At 37.5% G+C, this 16,800-nt stretch overlaps 1 protein-coding gene across 5 annotated transcripts in view; it reads left to right on the top strand.

Moving 5' to 3' along the window:
* Positions 1-14,726, top strand: part of TUSC1 (tumor suppressor candidate 1) — a 53,073-nt gene extending 38,347 nt beyond the window's left edge. For 2 of the 5 annotated variants that reach the window (XR_012053277.1, XR_005978080.2), the window contains exon 4: positions 14,283-14,726. The gene's annotated coding sequence lies outside the window, so the exon portion shown is untranslated. Of the gene's footprint in view, positions 1-4,692; positions 7,508-14,282 lie in introns of those variants that run through there. The other 3 variants (XR_012053280.1, XR_012053278.1, XR_012053279.1) reach the window with 2 other exon arrangements.
* The last annotated feature ends 2,074 nt before the right edge of the window (positions 14,727-16,800 follow it).

The raw sequence follows: 16,800 nt of genomic DNA, 5'->3' as shown, positions 1-16,800 counted from the left end.
ACCCAGAACAATTCAGGGCAGCAGGGACCTCCCCTACTCCAATACCCTGCTCAAAACAGGGCTCATTCAGAGACTTGTCAAGTTAAGTCTTAAACATTTCCAGTATGGGACACCTACAACTTCTCTGGAGAGCTTGTTTCAGTGTTTTACTGCACTCATGGTATTTTTGGTTTGCCTTACCAGGCTTTCCCATGTTCCAAATTTTGAGACTGGAGCTACCAGAAAACTGTATTGTTTGTGAATGGCTGTACTGTTCTTTCTTAATATGTCAGCATCGATATCTACTTTTGAAAGTGGACAGAAATTTTGTATTTGTTGAGCTCACTGCTAAAAATCAAAGGAAAAAATATTTCCACTGACCCTTAAAACAAGTATAAGAAATTGATATTTCAAAAAAACATAGGAAAAATAAAACCCTTTTTCGGCTTTGTTATCTTCTTCTAGTTCCTAAAACCTGACTGGTTTGGTAGAACAGGTGTGGGTTAGACATCAGGGCCAGTATCTGCTAATACCAATTCTGAGCAAGAGTATAAGCCTCTGAGGTCACACTCTTGGAACAGCTAGAGTGAAGGTTGTTGGGAGGAGGTCCTTATTCTGGACAGAATCTAGCTTTGAGAAATAATCTGGATTTTTAGAATGAAGCACAAGTTTCTTTTCCTTACTTTCATAAATAAGAGGTGAAAACCCAAGATTTTGAGATCTAAGAAAGTATGAATAAATTAACAAATATATAAATATATATATTTCAGACACAGATATTCTGGAAAGTTGTGTCAGATATAGGCATGTGTATGTGAACAGTGCACTTACATATAGGAGGGGAGTATGGAAACATAACACACATTTTATAGATGGTCCTTCTTATTTGCCCTTTACCTGTGCTCCAGACTAAGTTTAGCACTTATGGCTAGAGATCCATCTGTTTCTTGCAACATCGGGTATTATTACAGAAAATACAACTCTTGCTAAGTAGCTATTTTTAAAAAGAGGAGTAAATGAAAGGAAACAAAAAAATTGAAAACCAATATTGGTTTTAAGGCTTTATAACATTATTTTCTTACTCTTTCGATGCTAAATTAATAGGTTTTTACAGAAAAAAAAATTATATTAGAAAACAATATCAGCAAAAACTAAGTGGTACAGCAAACCAAGAGTGGCATAGTTTGTCCCTTCTAGAGCTGAGTTGAGCAGCAGGAGAAAGCATATACATTAAGTTGGGATAAAAAGGGGAGGGACTAAAAAGGAGGAAAAATGGTAATTTTTCTTGATTTTTAGGGGAGGGACAAAAGCCACTACAGAAAAAAAAAAAGAAGAAGTGCAAATGGAGTAGACTTTATTCATAGAACCTTTATAATGCTGTTTTGCCTTAAAACTAGTGTTAGGTATTTCTTTTCCTGTATCCCAATGTTAAAGGTCTTCTTAGTGAACAGAAAGAAAGAAGATTCAGTTGCTCCCCCAAAATCCCATAATGTTCAGTACTTCCTGGCAGACTATATTGGTCCTTTTCATGCACAGTAGCCTCAAGAAAACTAGGGTATTGATAAACAACTTCTCTTTTTTTCACTGAAAAGTGTTAAGAAACCTAAAGAGATTAATGGGATAAGCCTGTTCATGATGTATTTTTATTATACAGATGAAAGCAATATGTAATAAATGGTATAATTGTAGTTTTGTTCCTTTTAAATTAGAACATGAAACTCTTTGCCATCAAATTTGTATGTTTAATGAAACTACTCCACATACTGAACAATTTTGCTGGTTTTTACAACTTGTTTCTCATTTAAAGGTGTTTTTAAATTACATCCAGGACCTCTTTTTGTACTCTCTAGCATTAAAAAATACTGTTAAAATTAAATGAGCAGAATTTTTATCTGTTCTGTTCAAACCACAGATGCTAGATTTGATTTTATTTCTTACACTGAGATTGAAATTCTCTTTAAATGTGTGGAACTGCAGTCCAGGGAATCATAAAATGCAGAGTGTTTTCATTAGATGGTGGATCTGCTCCTCTAGTTAACAGGAAAGCTGATTCATCAAACAGCAGTGATGAAGATACTGGAAATAAAAAAGCCAGTTGACCTCAAAAATGAAGAAAGGATATACCTCTTTTGCATGATGTGTTTGCTTTAGTGTTAAACTCTAATTCTACCAATAAAACTTTAAAAGTGTAGCCATATTTTATAGATCAAGGTAATGAGAGGTTGACGCATGTGTTTTTCATTAATTTACAGATTATTAGTTATGGATTTTTAAGTGTTTAATTTTGTATTTTCTGTTTTGGTTTGGTTTGGGTTTTTTTTTGAGTGGCACTCACTTTTCTCTCAAAGCCTGCATCATTTATGTGTTAGCTTTGTTTGAATAGTTTATTGCTGCTAAAAATGGAATACATGGAGTTAAAAAAATCAACGAAAGCCTACAGAGAACCTCAAGTGGAAAATTACTCCTGCATTTAGTGCATAGTATTTTAGCAAAGCATTATGAATTAGGTAATGTTCTTACATTGGTTTCACACTTACATGAGACAGACAAGTTAACTGGCTGGGGAAATGGGAAACGTTATATTTCTCTACCAGAGGTACTGACTGCATTCTTTGGTAAGTGTTAGTTTGGTTGGCATTTCTTGGAGTATGGTGATGCAAAATAATCAGCTGGAGCTTTCTCCTGTTTTCTGTTTGAATGGACATCTTTGTCATGACAGGCAAGGGGCTGATCCTTGTGCATTGAGGGCACATTTCTTCTTTCCATTAGAATATCTTAGTAGGTCATTGTAGAGAGAGGTCTAAAAGTATTTGCAAGGTAATTAATCTTAATTGCTGAATAGCAAGCAAGAAAAAAAACAAGCAAAAGAAAAAAAATCCAACCGGGTAAAATTATCCCATGCAGAATGAATGCTTTTGTATTATATATATCTTTACATTTAATCTCTGTTAAACTCTATATGTTCCCTGAAAAGTGCTAGATGGTTCTTAATCTCTGGTTATGGTTCATTCCAGTAGTCATTGCAGAATGGCTCTTTTTCGCATGTGACTTCTAAGAAGCTGCTCAAAACTACATTTTTGTTTAACAATCCGGTATGTCTCCAGGAACCACTTTTGCTGCTGCAGAAAGCTCTAACAGAGCTTCAAGACAGAACTGATGCTCAAATGATGATCAGTTTTGTTCAGAAATGCGTAACAGCCTGTTTGAAGTGGCTTCTTATGGTGTAGAGACCAGGAAGCACTGCAACATCCAGAAATAGTGTTTATCAAAACCTTATGTTTTGCATCAGTGAGAAAACTGCTTTCATATGCACACACCACAGCACAATCAAGTTCTCTGTTGTCCTCTGGGGTTTTGCTACATGTGTGGGAGCAAAAGTCCTTAATTCATGCACCTGAGAAAGATGCATAGATGCAGTGAGCATATAATTCTCTCCAGTGAATTGTCTCTCCATCACTCTGTCACTCAGCTGCCCCCTTTTCCAGATGTGTTCCTATCACCTTTTACTTTCTCACAGGCCAAGTCCACCCTTTTACTGAAGAGATAACACATTCCATCTTGTGTATATTTCTGTCGAAGCACAAAGAGATGGGACGCAAAGGTTGACTTAGATCTTTCCAGGTGTCATGCTGATGGGTTTTTGGTTTGTTGGCTGGTTTGGATTTTTGTCAAAATGGATGCAATTGCACAAAGAAATATTATATGGGTTTTGACTGATTAATATCTGCTCTATCTCAAGATCACAACAGGAAAACATGGCCTCTCTTGCATCTTTACATTTCTATTTGTTTGTTCTCTTGCGTGCCATTTTTCTGTCTTGAGATCTTCTCAACAGGCCTCTTCCTTCCTTACAAGACCTCCTGTGCTCAAACTCCCATTTCCATTTCCTTATCTTATTTCTTGTGGGATGTCTGAAGAGTTATTTTCAAGAAACATTCTTTACAGTTGGTTTCTTTTTTTTTTTTTTGGAAAAATAGCAATGTATAATCCAATATTAAAAAAAAAAAAAATTACTTTACTTGCAAGACTTTAGGGATTCAGAAATAAGGCTTATAATACCAGGCTGAAAACTTGATTTTGTATGACTACAAAAATAATCACTGCCAATATTTCAGAGTATTATTGCTGCTTCTGATTTTTGTGTATCAAATGAAAATATTTGAGTTGCTGCAAATGAAAATATTTGCATTAGCAGTTAATGTGCAAGCATAATAAAATTAGTATTTGCTTCTAAGATTTTTTTTTTTGTTAATTTTAAAATTTTAAAAATAGCATCTATGAACAGAAAAAATAGAAAAACTGAGACTAAGACTGGTTTCTTAAAGCTTTTTTGCTGCTCACCAATGACTTTTATAATTTTTTCCTTGGGGCATTGTACATTTCAGCCACACAAATGAATGAAGAGTAGTTATTCTACTTTAACCAGAAGGATTTTACCTCTGAGGACTTCCCAGCTCTTGGCTGGTCACATGTTCTTTTGAATATATGAATGCCAATATTAGGTTGTTATTGGGAGATGCTCAGTCTCTGGAAGGTACCCAGCTGAACACACAGTCACAAACTGCTGGACATAGCAATTTAAGGAAGATTTCATGCTATAACAAAAAACATTTTGGCAGTTTTGCTGTCAGATCTATGGTAAGATGTCTTCACCCAGCAAATAGTGAAAATGCTGTAAACAAACAAACAAACAAATCTGATGTTTTCTTGCAGCAAAGTCCTGTGCAGCAAAGTGAGGGATGTATAAGGAGATAGTGAAGATATGTAAGCAGAAATCAGAGGAGCTGGTGTCCACTTACAGGTATTACAAGAATATATTGCATCACAACTCATACACTGATGCCTTTATTCTGATGTGCCTCCTATAAGCTTCTCAGAGCCTTCTAGTGACAGGAGCATCTCTCACACGGGACTTCTTGGCTTTTAATACCACTGGAGCATAACAAAAAGGTGTGACTTATTAAAGAATGGTACTTCTCTACTTACCCCATTTTGTAAGTCCCCAAAGTCCCTTGAGGTGTTTTCATGTCTGAGGAAAACAAGGGAAATAGGGAAGCTGTAACTCCAGAGTGATGCATAGGTCCAGTTCAGTAAAGTAAATCCAGTGCCAATCACAGACTGTGGAAACAGCTGTTGGGATGACCAGGAGGTGACCACTGAGACAAGGGTTCACAGCAATGAGCAGGAGAGCTGATGTGACTGAGGAGCAGCTGAGCCCACTCTCGACAGTTCAGCTTCAGCCATATTCCCTGGCCCAGCTGCTGGAAAATCACAGAGATTACAAAAGGCTATTGTCACCTCCTGCCTTAGGTCCATGTCTGTATTTGGCAATTCTTTGGTTTTTCTAGAAAGAAAATGGTAATCTGAAAACTTCAAATCTGAAGTTTGAGGGGATGTTGTTGGGTGGGTTGGCCATGACCTGCAGTGATACGGGGATTATGGGCAGAAGAGGTCTGTCATGTGAGCTGATGTAACTGGAGAAGTTTTCATAAATCTCATGACCATTATAATGAAAAAAAAAATCTCTTTACTGAATTTTTAATTGTTGATTTGCTTTTGTATTGGTTTCGGTATTTTTCCATGACAGTTTATATTTGTGTTAAAGCACATTTTTACACAGTGGTATCAGTGCCCTTGATATCAGCTCAAATGGAAATTAAAAGAAAAAGTCCCTTCCTTCCACTGGAAACATGGTAGGGCATCATTAATTTATTTTAATGTCAGGTAGATCGATTGCAGAATACTGATTTTTACCAGTCCACAAGCAAGGGGAAAAACATAATAAAAAAGAGTCAAGGATAATGTATAATTAAAGGGCACTTTTTTGTTTTAGTTGACAAATGTAATTAATTTAAATTATTTATGATAGTACTGCACATAATAGATTCATAAGCACTCCATAGTACGATTTCTGAAATAGAGCTATACATTGCATTTGAAACCAATTGTACTAAATGTGATACTTCATGAACACATACAGTGTCATATATGTACCACCGCATTAAAAAATTGCCTGTAGAATGTTGCTGTATCCTGTGTAGAGTTTAAATTTCTGTTTTCCGTATTTTACAATTTTCACACAACATTTCTGCCATACTCTAGCATTATTTTTTCTCTCCTTTGTTTTGCGTATCTTGAAATTTAGATTGAATTCACAAAAGCCTTTTAAAGGCTGTTTACCAATGAGGCGAAGTCACTTTGGAGCACATTTGCCATCTGCTTTAGCTATTTCTAGGTCACTAAAGAGTCTTCAACTTCTTGCTTTTTTTTCATCAGGTATAATGGCAAGAGCAACTAATGAATGTGAATTAAAAATCTGTCAAATACAATGAATAATATGCAGAATTATGTGTGCATAAACACTAAATTTGCCTTTATGCCAGATAATCAAACTAGGAGGTGCCTTGTACTTTAAAAACTGTAAGAATATAGGTGTAATATAAATACAAAAAAGCAGAACTCCAATGGCCAGTGAGAAACTATGTGCCAATGATAATAAACTAGGGAAATAGTTTCATTCTAGGCAGCATATTTGTTGTGTAAATTAATGCTCATTAAAGCACTGCTCCATACCATGGAAGCTTATAGTTCTTGCTCTTTTTTAATCTTCTTCCACTTACTTTGAGCCACAAATGTTCAAATGTTTCTTTTTTCCTTGGGTATAATCTGGGGATCTGGAAAGTCCCACATTTTGTTCAGAATTACTGGGTTTTTTTGGTGTTTTTTTTTTGTTTTGTTTTTTGCACATGGGAAGTGGATATACAAAAGTAATTCTACAGTTTCTAGTTCCAGTTGTTTATGAAGCAGGTAGTAGGACCTTTAATGGTGTAAAGACATTGCTGTAATTTATGATAGGGCAGCTGGGAGATAGGGGGGCCTATTTATTTGCCTATAGGACCCTAAATTGCAATCATTACCAAAACAAAACTGTTCGCTTTTTTTTTCCTGTGGTATTTTTAAATAGTACTGTATAGTTTTATAGTTTTGTATAGTTTTATGAGTGCTTTGTGGTGAATTAATAAAAGTGGAGTTCATAGAAATTATTTGAATGCAAATCTCTTGTACAAATCTAGGTATGACTGACCAATAAACAGAAATGTTTTGTTTTACAGAAATGATACTGCAGTTGTTGCCTTGCAGTGATATTTTCACATCTAAAAGTGCTACTGATTGAGATCTGTGGGACACAAATAAGTTACTTGGAAGTCAGTAGGGAACATAGGGAACACAGTATTCCCAAGAATTGACTAAATGAAAAACAATATTTTTGCTCAGCTATCCTTTAGACATTTAGTGAGACCAAAGTGATTTTCAAATTAATAAAAAATAATATTGGAAAACTGTACATTTGACACTTAAAAATGTATGTTCTAATGAAAATTATTATAGGAGGGTGTTTTGATAAAAACTCTATTCTGTGAAAATCAAACACAAGAATCTAGGGACAAAGTATGGTGTACTGTATGTTACACATACAATAATGTATGGTGTAATTAATTTAATAAAAAGGAAATCCAGACCAATCTGACTGATTTGTGTCTTTGATCTATATTACAAAAATTTCACAGATATTCACTGCACCATACATAGAACTGAAATAACTGCCAGTGTGCTTTTGTACCTCCCTCAGAGTAGAGGCAAAGCCACCTTTATTGCTAATCAACACAAGTAAGACTTGGAAATAGTAAAGAAATCTGCTAAATCAAACACTTATCTAGAGAATAGGCAAAGAAAACAAAGACAAATAATCCAATTATTTCATATTTGTTTTGCTAAATGGCTTTTCTGTCAAGGACTGTGGAGAAGTCCTTGAAGAAGGACCTGGGCAGACAGGTGAGTAGTCTGGGGTGGGCAGCAAGCAGGTCTGGAGATAGGACTGGCAGCTGGAAACCAAGGTCTGCCTGCACCATCTGTGTCACCAGCACTGCTGGAAACCTCATAGAAAAACTTCCTCATTAAATCTGACCAACACAGAGCTTTGCATATACACTTAGCTCCTCCTTTATTACCCCACTGTTTAGACTCTGACTTTTATATTTTTGGGAGTCACTAAAAATGACTAAATGAGGGAGATGAGGTCTTGTGAAAGTGGTGCAGTGTTAAAGATAGACAGTAGGGCACTATTTTCCTTTAAAAATGAGTGCTTATCAAGATGCAAATATCTTAGAGGCATACCTTACCCTATTTATCTCTGGTAAAAATAAAATACTATTTTAGATAAATAATTAAATACTTTTAGAATTATTTCAACTGGTGTTAGAGATACGTGCATAAGGAAAAAAATAAGATGTCATAGATACATTACTATTCTTAGATCTGTACCAAAACCTTACTTTTGGTGTGGTTTTTTTTCTCTCAATCTGTATTTCTTAGCCTCCAGGATATGCAGGTATTTCTGCACCAACATAGCAAGGAATATAATTTGTGCAAACTACATCAGCAGGCCATTCTTTACATAAAGACTGTTTTTGTTGTGTACTAACATTTAACTTTTTCTTTATTCTTATTTTCCCAAAATAGTTCTTCTAGTCACACTACACTCCCAGCAGAATTTCTTCACGCTGTAACTGAAATTGCTGGTAATCATTAAGATGAATCCAAGTTATGGTTTCATTTGTCTCTGTCTAATTTGGAGTTCCTAATGTCCTTGAAGGGTAACTAGATGGGTCATCTCACAGAATGTAAACAAAAAAAATTATAGGTGTCACAGTGCATACTAAAATAGTTTGTCTATTATCTGTGCCATTTTGCCTATACTAATTATGCATTTCCCATAAATCTGTGGCTTGAAAGCTGTGCCTTGCACCACATATTGTGTGGACTAAAACTATTTGTGCTTGACATTGGAGGCAGAAGAGGCTGATTATATTAGCCTTATATTATTCAAGCTGCTGCTTGAATGTAGCTTTCTCTGTGGGTTAGTAAAAAATACAGGTGAATACAGCAGGGCTTAAATAAAGCCATTGGAAAGAAATTATGTCAACATATATAACATGCTTAGCATTATACAGCCTCTCCCACTGAGAAATCGAAGTGAGACTTTGGCTACATAAAATATATGTTATAACTTTTACATGGCTCTATTTCAGTGAAACACTAATTTTATTTTTAGCTATAATGCTGTGATTGAAGGTGATGTCAAAAAGAATGGATTAATGCCCAGTATTAGACGTTTACTTAAATACTTTGCTGTACTGTGGAACAGTGTCCCTGAGACATTCTGCAGAGCTTCTGAATCCCAAAACAGCCCTATATAAATCTACTCTGCCACAAAAACAATTTTTCATACAGTACACTCTGTAGCATTAGACTTGACATTTTTATATATGCATTATTGCTGAGATTCAGTTGCTGTGGGAGGTGTAATTTACAATTTTCCAACCTTTGCACATTCAAAAATCCCTGTCATAGCATTACACTAATATGTTTACAGTAATATTTCCTTATTTTATTTATCTAAGTGTTGTATTAGATATCCCTTTATAGAGGTCTGTGAAAATTATCTAATTAACCCTATCCACATTACCCAGTTATTTGGGTTTTTATCATGAGGGATGAATGTCACCTTTAATGATCATATGCCTCATTAAATTGTTTAATTTGCATTTATTGATGTTTAATTCATTTCGGAATAAAAGTTTAAAAAACCCCAACAATATTTGCTCATAACAATACTTCTAAGCAAAATGTTAAAATAGTTAATATCTTTTCAGAATTTACTTGATAAGATAAGGAGGTTCCTTTTACTCTGAACACTGAGGAAATAGGGCTGTTCAGATTTAATGGAAACACATCTTAAAATAACTTTCAGACATATGGCATAGTGCATAAATAATTGATTTCATCAGGGCTTATGTTACAAACAGTTAAGGTACATTGGGCTTGAGCTAACAGATGTACCTGAAAATAAATGGTATTTCATGAATAGATGCATTTTTTTCACATCCTGCTGACACTGCGATTGACTTTCTTATAGAGAAATTAGATAAATCAGGGCATTAGGTGTTTGATGACAACTTGAAAAATTTGAATTTTGTCACAAAGACCTCTATCAAGAGTGGCAATCAGTAGCAGAGAACAGAATGAATGTCCTTGAAAAATAGTGGTGCTGACTAATAATCATAGCACTACCAGACCTTCTGGGGCTGACAACAGTCTTCCTCTGGTGGAGTCTTTGCTCATCAGTCTGCTTTGCTTGATGCCTGCTTTGGCACATGCTTAAGAGTTGTCCCAAGTGCTCACATAACTCTGAGGCTTCACAGTGTGCATGTTCCCTCACCAAGACAAAACTGGGAGGAGTCTGGAATGGTGGAGGAACAAGAAAGGAAGATTCAGCATAGAGAGGAGAAAACACTGAGACCAAAAACTGCTGCAGAAATCCTCTTCCTGCTTGTTTGACTTGTGCTCTGAACAGAAGACCATCATTATCTCTGTACTGTCTCCTAAAATGATTTATTTTCTCAAAGGAGAAATGCCTGGCAGTAGGCATCTGCTCCTTGCTATCCTTTTCACTTGCAACACATACTGTGTATTTAATTTATATTGATGCTACTTTCTTGCTTGCTGTTGTTTAATCCTTGCAGCTGAAACTTGTGAGACTTCAGTGCCATCTCCATTTGTGGCCTGGGAGCAAGCACACAGCTTTGGCTGTGGACACAAAGGCCAGATGCTGCCATTTGTCATGGCAATGCAGGGCTCTAGACTTGGCAAGATGGGAAGGAAAACCCACCTTTTTTTCAGGAATAGGTGCAAGCCTACCAGTCTGGGTATCTCACAGTGTTGAGCTTTAAGTCAGAGAAATTCAGACATGGAAATTACATGTTTGTTAGTTATTAGAAAAGTGGATATATGAAAGTGGTAGAGTCCGAGTTGTACTCACATCCAGTATAAAAAAATGAACATTTTTCAATTTTATTTCTGTGTCATTTTTTTCTCCTTTTGCCCAAAGAGAATATTTCAAAATATTTATAAAACAAGTCCACTTAGAGGATAAGCTTATATCTTGGGGCAAAGCAACCTGCTTAATAAATTCTTGACAGACAGACTTTTAGCTAAAACTTTCAAATTCCACAAGCAACATATTCTGATTAATCTTGAATATGATAAAAATAATTGTATATAAGATGAATTTCATAGCATACAACTATTTCTATCATTTAACTACGCCGTCAAAATGTCAATAGTATGTGTTGAAAAAAGCAGCAGAAATAATCTCTAAGTTCAGCCTTTCTATATGTAATTGAAATTTTCAAGGGCTACATTCTTAAAAAGGAGAATTATTTATAAGAGCTTTTAAAATAAAACTGGCTAGGATTTGAATGACTCTAAATATTTTTTCTTCCCAGAATACTGGTTGCAGAAACAATACCAGTTATCGTTCGAAGTATGTATTTATGTCATATAGTTCCACATAATTTATTTAAGTTAACAGTAATGGACATACCAGTTCTCTTTGGCTTTTGGCTTCAATCTTGTGTGAATTAATAAAATCATGAAATCATGGAATGCTTTATTTTGGAAGTGACATTAAAAATTATATGTTTCCATCTCCCCTGTTGTGGGCAGGGACACCTTCTACTAGACCAGGTTTTTGAGAGCCCAAATCCAATCTGACCTTGAACACTTTCAGGGATGGGGCATCCAGAGCTTCTCTGGGCAACCTGTGTCAGCAGATTTCTGGGTAATTGAAGTCCCCCAACAGGACAAGGGCCTTCAAGCACAATGCCTTCTGTAGCTGAAGCAGGAAGTTCATCACCAGTGAATGGGTATTAAGTAAGGCAGTGTATCAAATAGCAGGAAATCACAGAGTGTGGAGCCCTCTTCCTTTTGCAGTCATGGCAGGATAGAGCCATGGAGATGGACAAGGAGCTTGAATCTTGTGCCATTAGGATCTGAACATGTCTGAAAACGGAGATTCTGCAAACTTTCCTGAGCCTCCTTCATTGCTCTCTACCCACTGCAGCTCCCTCATGAGGCTGTGTACAAGAGTAGCATCCCCCATCTCTGTCCTTGTCCTCACGTGCATCACCTACTTATCCCTGAGCTGAACCAAGCCAGCACCCTCCACCTTCTCTTCTACATCCTCTGCTCTGGCTCGAGCTATTGTGAAGATTATCCAGCAGACTATATCCTGTTGTGCCAGGATCCCAAACCAGGACCTGAGCTACCAGTATGGTCTCACTGGATGCTGAGCAGCAGGTCAAGGTAGAGTCATCCATGCTGCTGCTGTGAGTGAGCAAAGAGAGCCTACCTTTGCCATATTTTGCTGCAAAGGATCCTTGCAGACTCTTTCTGCCTACCAGAACTCCTCAGCCTTGTATATAACGTTCCTTTGGCTCTTTGTCAGAGCTTGTGTTGACCTTTAACGTTATTCTGCACATGCAGGACATTGCATTTGCGCCTACTGGTGATTGATTGTCATCAGCCAGTTTCTTAGTCTTTGAGGTCCTCCTGAATGCCTGCACTGCCCTTCATAATAATGCTGTCCCCCCAACCCCATCCTTCCCACCACCAGTTTGATACCAGTCGTAAACTTATTGAAAGTGAACTCTGTCCTACAATCTTGGTTATCTATAAAAATTTTACAGTTTAACCTCCAAGACCTTTGCTGGATGCCACTAGCTACTAATAACCAATAGAGCTGACACATCTCTTTGAGCCCCAAATTCCAGTCTATTTTCCACACAGTTTCTCATTTACTTAGCAGGTCATATTCTGCCAATTTGTCTACAATGTTGCTAGCACAAATCATGCCATTTTCCTAAAGCCAAAGTGGACACTACCCTTTGTCCACAGCACCACTCATGTCATCACAAAAAGCAATCAGCTTGGTCAGGCAGAATTTGTCCCCAACAGTTCTATTCTGGTTATTCCCAGTTAACTTCTTGCGTTTCACATGCCTGAAGGAAGCTAGTTTTAGTTTTTATTGCTGAGTTTATACCCTGGTGATAACATCCTCTTGGAAGACGCAGGCAGAAGTTTGACAGATGGTTGTCCTGGAACCTAATTCCTTGCACTTCAGCAGCTGAGTCCCACTGGGGAAAATTAAGAACTGTCTTAAATAGCAGTAATCCTTCAAATTTATTTATAATATACTAAATTATTCTCAGCAATTACCATACACTCTAATCTGTTGAGAGTACACTCTATGGGAGGCTTTACTCAGTGGCAGACCAAGGAAGTTAGGAAACATAATTTAGTAGTCTATTCTGATTTTTATTTCTGAGAAAATAAGAATTCAAAATAAGGTATTCACATAATTCAGTACTGGAAGTTATCCAAATAAATCAGTAAGGTTCTCCTAGTCAAATGAAGAGATAAATTTCTAGATCTTGAAGTTATAAATCCATACTGTTCTTGGAGGAGACATGTACTGCTGGATTACACTTTATGCAATGTTTACATGTAGTGTTCTCTCAAGTCTCTCTCAAGGAATGTAGTAAAAAGCAATCAATAGAAAAAGTGAGAATAAAACATGCTGTTATTGTATGTAAAGACAAAAATCAACCCAGAGACCGAGTCCTATAGGATTTCTGAAATTCCTGAACTAAAATAAGACATTCTAATTTGAGATTTCATTCTTCTTCTAAAATCAATTTAGTTGATAAGAGTTCCCATTTATTCCTTTGTGACTCCATGCTTGCCTCTACAAAGTATGTCATAAGTTGCTGAGTAACCTGTGGAGCTGGGCCGCCAATGTGCACTGGATATTTACACCCCAGTAGCTTTATTGTTCTTAAAACTGAGATGTTAAAGGCCATAATATCAGTTTAGCATTGAGGCTTTCTTACTCTTTTTCTTTGGGGTATCAAATTAATTTGAGTATTTAACTTGGAATTCTTCTCACTGCCTTTTATCCATGGATCTCTCTGGAAAGCTTCTTTGCAAGAGCAGATGAGTAAAATATTTTTGTTTCCTGACTTAATTTAAATAACGTGGTGACAGCACTGCACTACTCTCTTCATGGTCAGGGCAGGCTCAAAAGCAGAGAAAGCTTGGAGTAAACCAATAATATATGCTAAGAGTCATATAATCACACAAGAACAGAAACATTTTGTGATATAAAAAGAGCGGAATGAGTTATCTAGTCCTACTCCCCGTATAAAGCAGGACTAATGAGAACAGGTTGCTCAGAACCATGTACAGTGGAGGATCAATCATCTCTACAGATAGAGACACACATGACCTCTCTGAGCTACTTCCAGCTGATTTTCCACTGTTATGAAGAAAAAGTGTTCTTACTATTAAACCAGAATTTCCTGTGTTCACAATTGTACTTGTTGCTTCCTGTCCTTCTGTCCTAGGTTATAATATTGGGGAGTATTCCATTACCACCTCGAGCTGCAATCCCTTTCTTTCCTTATGTCATGACTCAGAAATAAGTCCCTCCAGGAGGACCTGTTCTTTTAGCCACATGACTGATAAGATCACAGCATTCTATTGTGAGATACTCCGCCCAGAGGGAGGAACCAAACAATGCCATCAGGGATATAAGTGAGGTTGTGCAGACAGCAAGTAGATCCTGTTTTCCAAGAGGAACAGCTGAGACCTTCTCTACACTGGACCTCCAAAGGGAAACTACATCAGTCTACAGGACCACTGCTTAGACAGAACCATATCTGCTACAACTGCCCTAGCCAGCAAGTGTCAGGTTGTATCTCTTACTCTATCAGTAGTCCTTCTTTTGTGCTATTGTATCTATTTGGTTCTTTGTTCCCTTTTTCCTAATAAATTGTACTTCTGACTTAGAGCCTCTCACTGGTTTTGCTTTTCAAACCAAGACACCCTCCACTTTCAACATGACAGCAGTGAGTTCTCCTGTTCCCCTTTTCTTCTCCAGGCCCAACAATCCCTGCAACCTCTTTTCCCTTGCCCATCCTTTTCTCTAGCTCAGACAATCTGAGTCCAAATCTGGACCCTGCATTCTCTGCGCACTTTCAGTGGTGCTGAAACTTTGAGCCACATAGTGAAGCATCCCATGAAATGCATGAAGCCACCAAAAACATGTATTTTACACGCAACCCTTAATTAGGCAAATCAGACTAACTATGGGAAAGGTTTGTCAGCCTAATAAAGGTCTTTGTGGTCCCTCTGTTATTTTTGAATTACAAAGATTGGGAACCAGAAGTTTTGTCCACCCAGAGAACAGGAAGTACATGCCCTTCAACAAAAACTATTGTGTCATATCTCTGTAAGGTAAAGTTTAGTAAGAATTTTATATCTGGGTTACAGCTCCTCCTTTTAACAGATTCTAAATGACAGGGCTGCAATACAACCTTGATATCTGAGAGACTATGAAGATGCTTTATTGGACTGACTTTTAGTGTTCATGAAATACAAGTTGAGACTAAGAACTGAAACCTCTAACCCAAAGTTCACAGATGTAAGAAGCTGTATCCTTATATGTAAATAGAAATATATATTTTAATGGGCTTGCTAGCGTCTAGGTGTCAATTTTCCCCTTACTGAATAGAAAACTGGCAGATATTTTAGATGGATCTACTGAAAGCAAAATAATGTGTCCCAAGAAGAGAAGGATTCTCAGTTATTATATTTCCACTACAAAGACCGCGAAAATGAGTGGGCAGTATAAATTTTCTGCATGAGCTTTGAAATTAAATCAACAGAACATTTCATTAATGGCAGAACATGTGTAGCTATATCACACAGAGACTCAGAGCACATCATTTGTCAATTAACACACATTAGTAGATCTTGATTGCATATTTAGCTTCCCAGCGTCCTAACTCAGTGTTATGTATACATTGACCATTCCCTTTGTTACTTTTTTATTGAATATGCTCCACTCATCTCAACAGGGAGGAGACCTAAAGTTGTTTAGGAAGTAATGACAGAATTGTTCAATCTGCTTTCTCATTACAGTCACCAGTCAAGATCCTCTAATACTAATAATCTAAAATGATGCAAAAGTCTTCACTGTCCACTCATCTGTTCTGTACCTATATATGGGCCATCCATTGAAATATATAGAGGAATAAATAAATTTATTTTTCTGTTGCACTTCTGTGTGCTCGGGGCAAATCACAGAAACCCAGCATATGTCCAGAGTACTGCTGCCCTTGGGCATAATTTCTTTGGCTGCTCAGAAACTGATCCAACTGTTGGGGTGTGTTTTAAGTTCCCCTCCACTTATGGTCGCTCCCTATCCCCCTCTTTATGTTAAATGGTCCGGCCTCCCTTCTTCTCCTTCCCCCTCCATCTGCCAGTCATCCCTCCCTCTACCCTATTGGTTTATTTATGCCGAGTGACTCCCCTGACCCCTCCCGGGACCTGTCCGTTACACTGAGGCCCCTCCCGTTCACCTAGAAAGTTCTACCCAGGGCCTCGGGTGATAGACTGGTCCCTGGGCTCCCCTCCCTCCTCTCACCCCATTGGATGTTTCCCCTGCTTGTCACCTCGGTTGCCACCCCCCCCCGTTGTTATCCCATTGGTTGACCGTTGTTCCCTCCCCTTGTTACCTCCCCCATATAAAAGGCCGTGCACACAGTGCTTGGAGCCTTTTGGGGCTTATCTCCCTTCAAGCCATAGTCGTCTCCTAAGCCTTCTAATAAACTTGGAACGTGGATACCCCCAAAATGACCACTCCTCGCTTTTGTCATTGTTGTCACGCACCTCATCCTGTCTGGTGACTTCGGGCCCACAGGGCATAGCTACTGCCCACAGCGGCATGCAAGAGTGGCCTTTGCTGCCCGCAGTGCCAAGGACACTGGCCTAGCCGACACTTGGGGAGGCACCGCGACATCCAACACTGGTAAAATCATTAATGAATGAGATACTTTCATAAAAGACCTTATATTTCTT

This window comes from Taeniopygia guttata, chromosome Z (genome assembly GCF_048771995.1).
Source record: "Taeniopygia guttata chromosome Z, bTaeGut7.mat, whole genome shotgun sequence".
NCBI lineage: Eukaryota > Metazoa > Chordata > Aves > Passeriformes > Estrildidae > Taeniopygia > Taeniopygia guttata.
The sequence above is the reverse complement of the archived record's forward strand: the minus strand, read 5'-3'. Positions and strand labels throughout refer to the sequence as shown.